This window comes from Lycorma delicatula, chromosome 4 (genome assembly GCF_047948215.1).
Source record: "Lycorma delicatula isolate Av1 chromosome 4, ASM4794821v1, whole genome shotgun sequence".
Lineage (NCBI taxonomy): Eukaryota > Metazoa > Arthropoda > Insecta > Hemiptera > Fulgoridae > Lycorma > Lycorma delicatula.
In genome coordinates this window covers 115,206,128-115,214,730 of record NC_134458.1, presented here as the reverse complement: position 1 = coordinate 115,214,730, position 8,603 = coordinate 115,206,128, and positions in this window count along the sequence as shown.

Sequence of the window (8,603 nt, the reverse complement as noted above, 5' to 3'; positions counted from 1 at the left end):
AGCCCGCCAATTTTAAATCCAAAAATTTTTTAATTTTAAAAAAGGGCGTATCTCGAAAACGGTGTGTCCTAGCCCATTTTTAACACGATTTTGAAAGCCTACATCAAAACCTTCCAACGTCTGGGAACGATTGCCGGCAGTTTCATCCGCCCAAGTCCACCCGTTCTCGAGTTACACCCTTTTCATACAATTTTTTGAAATTGATGTTGAAATAAAATGAAAATGTGCTCGGTTAACAGTTTTAATCACTTTTAAATTAATTTTAAAAAATTGGGCATCATTACTTTCAGCGAAAGCAGGAACAACGCATTAAAATATTGATTCAGAACCCGAGTAATTTATACAATACATTAAAGAAGATTGCACCAGTATATGAGTAAATTATTCCATACATTAAAAAAGATTCTGTCAAATTTTTAAGATAGGGCTATCTCGAAAACGGTGCGTCCAAGTCCAATTCTAACGCGATTTTGAAAGGCTTAACCTTCCAATTTTTTGAATCAATTGGCGGTAGTTTCATTAGCCCAAGTCCACCCGTTCTCGATATACGCCCTTTTCACAACACTTTTTGAAATTGATACTGAAATAAAATGAAAATGTGTTCGGTTAACAGTTTTATCACTTTTAAATTAATTTTAAAAAATCGGACATCATTACTTTCAGCTAAAGCAAAAATAATTAAAATTTCTACTTATGAAGGTTTTTTAATTACTTTGTCGGTTAACGGCGAGTAAGCCACTACATTTTCATATATTAATAAACAATACGCGATTGTATTTGGTTTAAAATTCTCTTCAACTTCAATATTAATTTTCAAATCAATAACGCCCATTTTTATTGATTCATCCTGTCGTGAACAATCAATCACGTACAAGGGATATTTGTTTTTATAATCTGAAAATGTATATGGCGAATCGGTCAATTTATAATACAATTGTTTAAAATCGATAAACATTTTGTTCATCAACATGCGATCACCTCTAGATCCTCGTATGGATAACAGTTTGAATTTATAAATACTTTAATATTTTTAACGTTGCACGAATCAAATTCCGATGCGTTCTTAGTAGCTTTATTTCATCTATCGGTTTGAAAGCTAGGTTTGAATAACCTAATCTATCGGTTTGAATAACGTATCTAGGTTTGTCCAATTGTGATTATGTTTTTACATTCCAAACCATAGATTTTGTCTATGGGACTGTTGGATTCTGATGAATTTCCCAACTTCTAAACGGTATACGCAATTCGTCATTTTTTTCTCTCAATTTGGCCAATTCCAACTGATATTGACTCGAAACCTTTAAATATGGTACAAGCCATGCAACATCTGTTATTTCTAGTCTAGATTTATGATCTGAAACTGTGGCCAGTATTGCGTTTACATCATCACTAGTACGTTTCAATAACAATTCTTGCCTGTTGTTTATAATAATTTTCTTATAATCTTCGGCAAAACCCAACATTGAAAAGGGAATGTATAAAGTAAACGCCCCATCGTCGTCTATATTAATTTTATTTGTACCAGTAACCCAACCGGCTTGTTCCAACAATAGAATCGAATTGATTGTTACTGAAATTACATTTTTCATAATAGAGGTCACGCCTACGTTTTTCGTACTGGCCACCTCTTGCCCGTTTAATTTGTAAACAATCTCTTCAAATAGAAAGGCGCCGGCAAAATTAACCAATTCTGATGTTATCGATTTTTTATTGTTTTCACCAACAAGTTTCCCACAAATACGTAGACAACTGTCGCCCAGAACAATATACTCGTCCGGTTGATTTATTCATAATATAATCTTGTCACCTATTTTAAAGTTGTTTTCAAATGGGGTGTGCTTATGTATTTGTTTATATGTTAACGATTCGTCAGTAGACACGACTTTTTTAAAATTTAAATAATTCATCTCTATACAAGAAAAAATTATTTTTCATTTCAACAACTTATTGGTGCTTTTTAATTTTCCACCGACAATTTCAAATCCTAGAGATTTCAATTTCTTAATGCTTTCCTCTGTCAATTTATATGTTTTTTTAACATCATCATCATCATCATTGTCATCACTTTTATATGGCATTTCTAATAAAGAGAAAAAAATCTAATTGCAACAACTTATTTACATTCTCTCAATACCAACGACATGCTCACCCGTTCACCGCGTAAATTTAACAACTGATCGGTTTCATCGGTCAATTTAATTATCAAGTTGGTAATTTCTTTTTCATCTACCGATACAAATGTAATATAAAATGGACATTCTTCAATAATTTCACCAGGATCGACACTCAGTGGGAAATCATACAAAATGCAATCTTGTTTCTCGTTTTTATATCCCCCCAAAATAATACTACACTTTACACGTATTACATTTACAAAAGTGATATTTATTATTCGATCTGAATGATGTGTTTGATTTGCTTTGAGAATTCTTGCCCATAACCCAATAGACTGCCAATACTTGAATCTGCATCCGAAAAATCTATCCACACGATGCTTTTAATTTCACATTGTAACGTATTGGTATTCGCCTTTAATGTGATTGATTTTTTAATTTTCTTCATTTCATTCTGTATATATTCACCAACATCTTCAATTTCATAACTACCCGTCGGTATTGTTATGTAATTTTTCTTTGTAAATTCATAATTGTTATTTTCATCTTTTTTAACGTCCTTGTCGAATGCAAAACACAATTTAATATTTTTATTCTCTTCAACATTTGGAATCGTGTTGGCCGTCATTAACCATTTTAAGCCCAATTCATATTGGCCTTTTGAAAGGTCTATTGGTGGAAAAAATGTTTTTAGTCAACGAATCGTTTCCGTCAATCGACAAAAAACACGACATTGTCTAAAATGAGAAAAATAAAAATTAAAATGTACAATTTATTCGGATAAAAACTCTAAACACAATCGACCGCAAATTACATCAACATCGGCTTGATATCTGTTGTAATTGTACGTTACATTGGAATTTCCAAAATAATTCAATTCTGGCGGTGGATGTATGCTTCCTATACCATCAAAATATTCTACATTTTTACCGACTTTTCTAAAGCAAACCCAATGTGTACCATTACCCATTGAAATGTCCAAATTGACTATAGCGCATTCATTTTTTCCAATCTTTTTTTGGTAAAGCGTCCAACTTAAAAACACCTCTGAAATGTGGAAATTTCAATCGTCTTGCATACTCTTTCAATTCGTTTTAACCTTTCATCCAGTTTCGTGCCAGGACCATAATAATTGTAACCTGATAAATGCGCTTCAACCGGTAATAAATCTACAGCTTTATTCACCATAGAACCAATAATACCACGACCTTTTTTCTTAGTCTTGGCCTGCTCTTTTTTCTTCATGTCTATATATAAAAAAATTTAATTTCAATTTAAATAAACTATTGATATTACGGCTTTTAACTAGGAAGAAACCGAGCCTCATATTCACGCGTCGGCTTTTAACTAGGAAGAAACCAAATCATTTAGTCGGCTCGAATTCCAGCTGACAAAATATTTCATGGTTTATAAAGTATTTTTAATTTAGTCATTTCATTTTCTCGAATCATTGCCCCCAACAATTGATTTAATTTGGTTCGTGATGAGATCTTCTGAAATGCGCAGTATATAGATCTTCTATATACTGAGCAATTTTCTCTTTAAGAGGTTCGAGGGAGTCTTTCATAAATTCAACAGTTGCATCTGCAAGTTTCATTTTTCATCCTCTATATACTTTTTAATGTTTACATCAAGATTTGCCATTTCTTAATTTAATCATTCTAAACCCACAAACTTTTCACCGAGACTGTTTGTATACTCCTCAAACTTAGTTTACATCGTTTAAAATTCAACGCATCCTTTTCATCGATAGGGTCGGATACATTACACGTTCTATGATATTTTACATCAAAATTTCCTTCTGGTGTGAGTGAAAAACCTCGTTCTTCACGTCAACGGCCTTTACCTAATTTTATTCACGACATTTCTGTAATAAAGAAATTTAAAATTAATATTTAAAAACCTATTCAAATTCAACATCTTTCAATTCTTTTATTATGGATATGATTTCATTTGAAACGGTCTTGTTTCCAGCATCATATTCACCCACAAGTGTATACAATCTATCAATCAATTCGTTTGGATCGTCCCAATATAAATATACTGGATTATAATTGAATTGTGCATGCAACAACCCAGAACCACTAAAAGACGTGGATGGTGTTTTATATGGGGATATTGGGAAACGGGTTTTTTATAGAAAACAATTTTCTAATTACTTCATTATATTTAAAAGATTTATTTGATTTGACTGTATGTGAATCGTGTCTTTCAATCAAATGAGCACCAGTATATTTCAAAATTTCTCCATAAACCCTCATATCTTCTGTGTGAACCTTTTTCAAGTCTGGAGTTTTATAAACCAAAAACTCTAAAAAATCTGGTGTGGCTGAATAAATTAAATGCCCCAATTGAATTTTATCACCTTTAAATTCAATTTTAATGTCACCCAAAGTAAAAGTATCTGTATTTCTATCATACTTTACATCATATACATGGTCTAGGGAAACTTTTGGACCAGTTTTTAACATTTCCAAGTATAGTTTAATTTTTTCAGTTGTAGTTATGTCGGAAGACTGACTGTCTTCTAATATAAGAGGGGTATATTTTGTATATATTGTAGGTTGTTCTTCTTGAGATTGTTCAGAATATAGTGGTAATATTGTCATCGTAGAAGAGGCTACATCTACATCTTCTTCTTCTTCTGAATCTTGTTTCAATAAACTCTGTTCACATCTATCTTGGTGTCTTTCTAAATGAACCGACAATCTATCACCCAATTCACGCCCTACTCTGTCTACATCAATTTATCCATAGGTTTTAGGTGGAGGTTGTCTGGGTCTATTTACTTTTTCTTTAATTTCATTTATAGGATCTATTATTGGTTTGAAACGTTTAGCAAATAAAGCTTCTTCTTCAGCCAAACCCATCATAAAGGCTGCATGTTTACGTTTAAAATTTTTATTAAGCTTGTCAATTTCAATCATTTGTTTCTCCTTTTTCATTGCTCTATAAAGAAAAAAAAGAAACTTAAAAACAATATTTTATTAACGTTATACTTTTCGTTAAACATTACTTAACATTAGTAATGTTTAATGTAATACGTTATACGTTATACGTTAGAACGTTATACGTTATACGTTAGAACGTTATACGTTATGTTAAACGTTACGTTCAATAATGATGAATTTGTCGATGATGTTTCTATATCGACCTTTATTTTTTTTCCTTTTCTTTGTCGATGACTAGAAAATTATATTGGTTTGTATTCCAAACTTGATCGCACATTGCTTTAAAATCATCAAAAGACATGTCGACGTTTACATGATCATCGTAAATGTGTTTTAAATTTAAATTGTCTTGTTTGAATAAAATTAAAAAATTGCAATTGTCACGTACGAGTTGTTTTGATATTTTGGTATATGTTTGCGCTAGATAAAAACAATAAATTTTATTATGACGGCCCCGTGCAAAATAAGCACCGATATTATTTTGTTTCTCTTTTATTACATCATCAAAAATCATTATTGAATGTGGTTCAATCGCCTCTGGTTGAGGGACTTGATCGTTTTCAGTATATTCATAATAGCCCATTTCAGGACTCATCATCATTAAATTTGACAACATTCTATAGAGAGGTTGATGAAGCGATTTTGAGTAAATGTACAAGTTTTGAAAACGTACACCGTTTTCTTGAACTAAAAGATTAAAAACTACATTTGTTTTACCACAATTAGATGGACCGCATACAATACACCTAATGGTGTTTGGTAATAGAGAACCATGTTTACTTTTGTTTTTAAATGTACATCCACCCAATACATTTACAATAGGGAATTTTGTTTTTTGTTGAATTTCCTTCATACCTCTCTAGAGAAAAATTAAAATTAAATATTAATAAATTATTACCAATCTAAAGTTATTTTGAAAAAAGGATGCCTGTGAAAATTAACTTTTGACAAATCAATGGGAAATTCTTTTTTAAACGACTCTACATCAAATTCATAATATTTTTCAAAAATAGTCTCACATTTATGAAAAATGTCATATTCTATTTTCAAATGTATTGTTTTACAGCCATCTTCTGTAATGTAATAAAACCAATCAATTGCAGAATTAATTTCAGATTCTATTTGCACTGGAATACATTCATCAAAATCTACATAGATTGAACATTTAAATCTAGGTGTTGAATTTGGTGAAATAATTTTATTATTACGAAGCTTCATTTTTGGTATCTATATAAAAGTTTACTTTTTAAATTCAAATAGACTATTGGTAAGTAGGTCTATAAAATTAACAATTTAAAATTAAAAATTATTACCATTCTAAAGTTATTTTGAATAAAGGATAGGGACGAAAATAAACTTTTGACACATAAATGGAAAATTCTTTTTTAAACGACTCTACATCATCAAATTCATAATATTTTTCAAAAATAGGGACCTCTGCTAACTGGTTGTTAAAAAAGTCTATCAGACTTATAGGCCACTGAAAATTTTTATTATGAAAAACCTAACATTCTATTTTCAAATGTATTATTTTATTATTATTGAAATTTTCAATAATAGAATAAATTAAATCAATTAACCTTGTTAAATTATTTTAACCAATTATAATTACATATTCAGTTGTAAATGATGGACATGGTAAAATAATTTTATTATTACAAAGCTTCATTTTGGTAGTTAAATTAGGTTTTTTGAATCTGTATAAAATATTTAAAATGAATATTATTACAATAATTTAAAATATTCAATATTTCTTGCTCTATATGTAAAGTGAAGTTTTTCTAATTCAAATAGACTATTGAAAGTATATTTTTACACAAATATTGCCAAGTTGTCGAAAAACGCTGTTTTTTAACATTTTGCAATTTTGAACTATTAGCAGTTTAAAAGGTTATATACAAATATTTCCAAGACGCTGTTTTTTAACATTTTGCCATTAGAAATTGTTTTTATACTTTTGTTGCCTATTATTCATAAAAATTAGTCGGCTGGAATTCCAGTCAACAAAATATCCTATATAAAGTGAATCCAAAGGGTACAAAATCCATTAAATTTAGTAATTTCTGGTTAAATTTAAACTTTTCAATTTACAGAAAATATTAGACATTTTTGCAATTTTGTAAAAAGTTGAAAATATTTAAAAAATAATATTTCATTGTTGATGGAAAAATTTTATTTTTATATAGATTCAAAATGACTAGTTTATAATTGATGTTTGTTACGAACAAATAAAAGACAATTTTTCATATGTTATATTTGGTGATTTTAAGCTAATTATCGACACAAATACGGATTTTTTAACGCAACAAAATTATGTCATTATGGTGGCAAACAATTTAAAAATTGGTTTCAAAATAAAGAATCTAGACAATTGATTGCTTATTATTCACAAAAATTATTCGGCCCGAATTCCACCCAACAAAATATCCTATATAAAATGAATTCAAAGGATACAACAAATCCATTAGATTTATTGATTATTGGTACTTATTTAAGGGAGAAATTAATTTTAAATTTAGCTTGTTGGATATCAAAAGAGTTTTACAAAAAATGTTTTAAAATCATAAAAGAGTATTTTATTAATGATTTCAAGTCGTATAAAGATGATATTGCTCAGTTGCATTCAAAAATGGAATATATAGAAAATAAGCAAAAACAATTGGAAATTGAAAATAATAGACTTGAAGATGTAATTTTAAAACGCAAGTTGCAAATTGACAAATTGAATGGTAATGTAAAGAAAATTAAAGCAATGGCCACCCCATATTTATCGTCACTTTATCCGCACGATGAAAGTGACAATTGTCTTGTAATTTTAGACAAAAGTAAGGATGACGAAGAGTTTAAGTGTTATGTTGTTCGTGTTCAATATAGAATTCTAGAAGATAGATTGAATAAACTTGAAAAAATTTATCCCAATTTTAAAATTGTCTATAAAAAATTAAAAGATCCAAATAGTACACGATTCTTTAACCTTGCTTTTAAAGAATTGAAATTTAAAAGAAAACGTAATCATTTTAATATAAATATGGAAATTGTTGATTTTTTAGAAAAGATGGAATTGTTATATGAAAAAGCTTTCAATACGTTGAATATTACAACACCAAAAGTACAAGACGAGTAAATTATTGTTTCATTTTATTTTTTTTATATTTTAGAATGTCTATTCAAAGTGATTTAGCAATTGAATTGCACAGGCCAGCTAGACGTAATTATCCTACTAGAAAGACGGAATTAAAGGATCTAGACGACCTAGTATAAGCAGATATAGTTGAAATGATTCCTTATTCGCGATCGAATAAAGGTTATAAATATTTATTGACTATAACTGATTGTTTTATTAAATTTGCATACGGTATACAATTAAAGAATAAGACGGGTAAAGAGGTCGCCTTTGCTTTGGAACCGATATTGAAAAGACATAAAATGAAACATTTTCAAACAGATCAGGGAAAGAAATTTTACAATCCACGTGTGAAAACCTTGTTGAAAAAATTCAACATAAATCATTATTCCACCCATTCAGATAAAAAGGCAG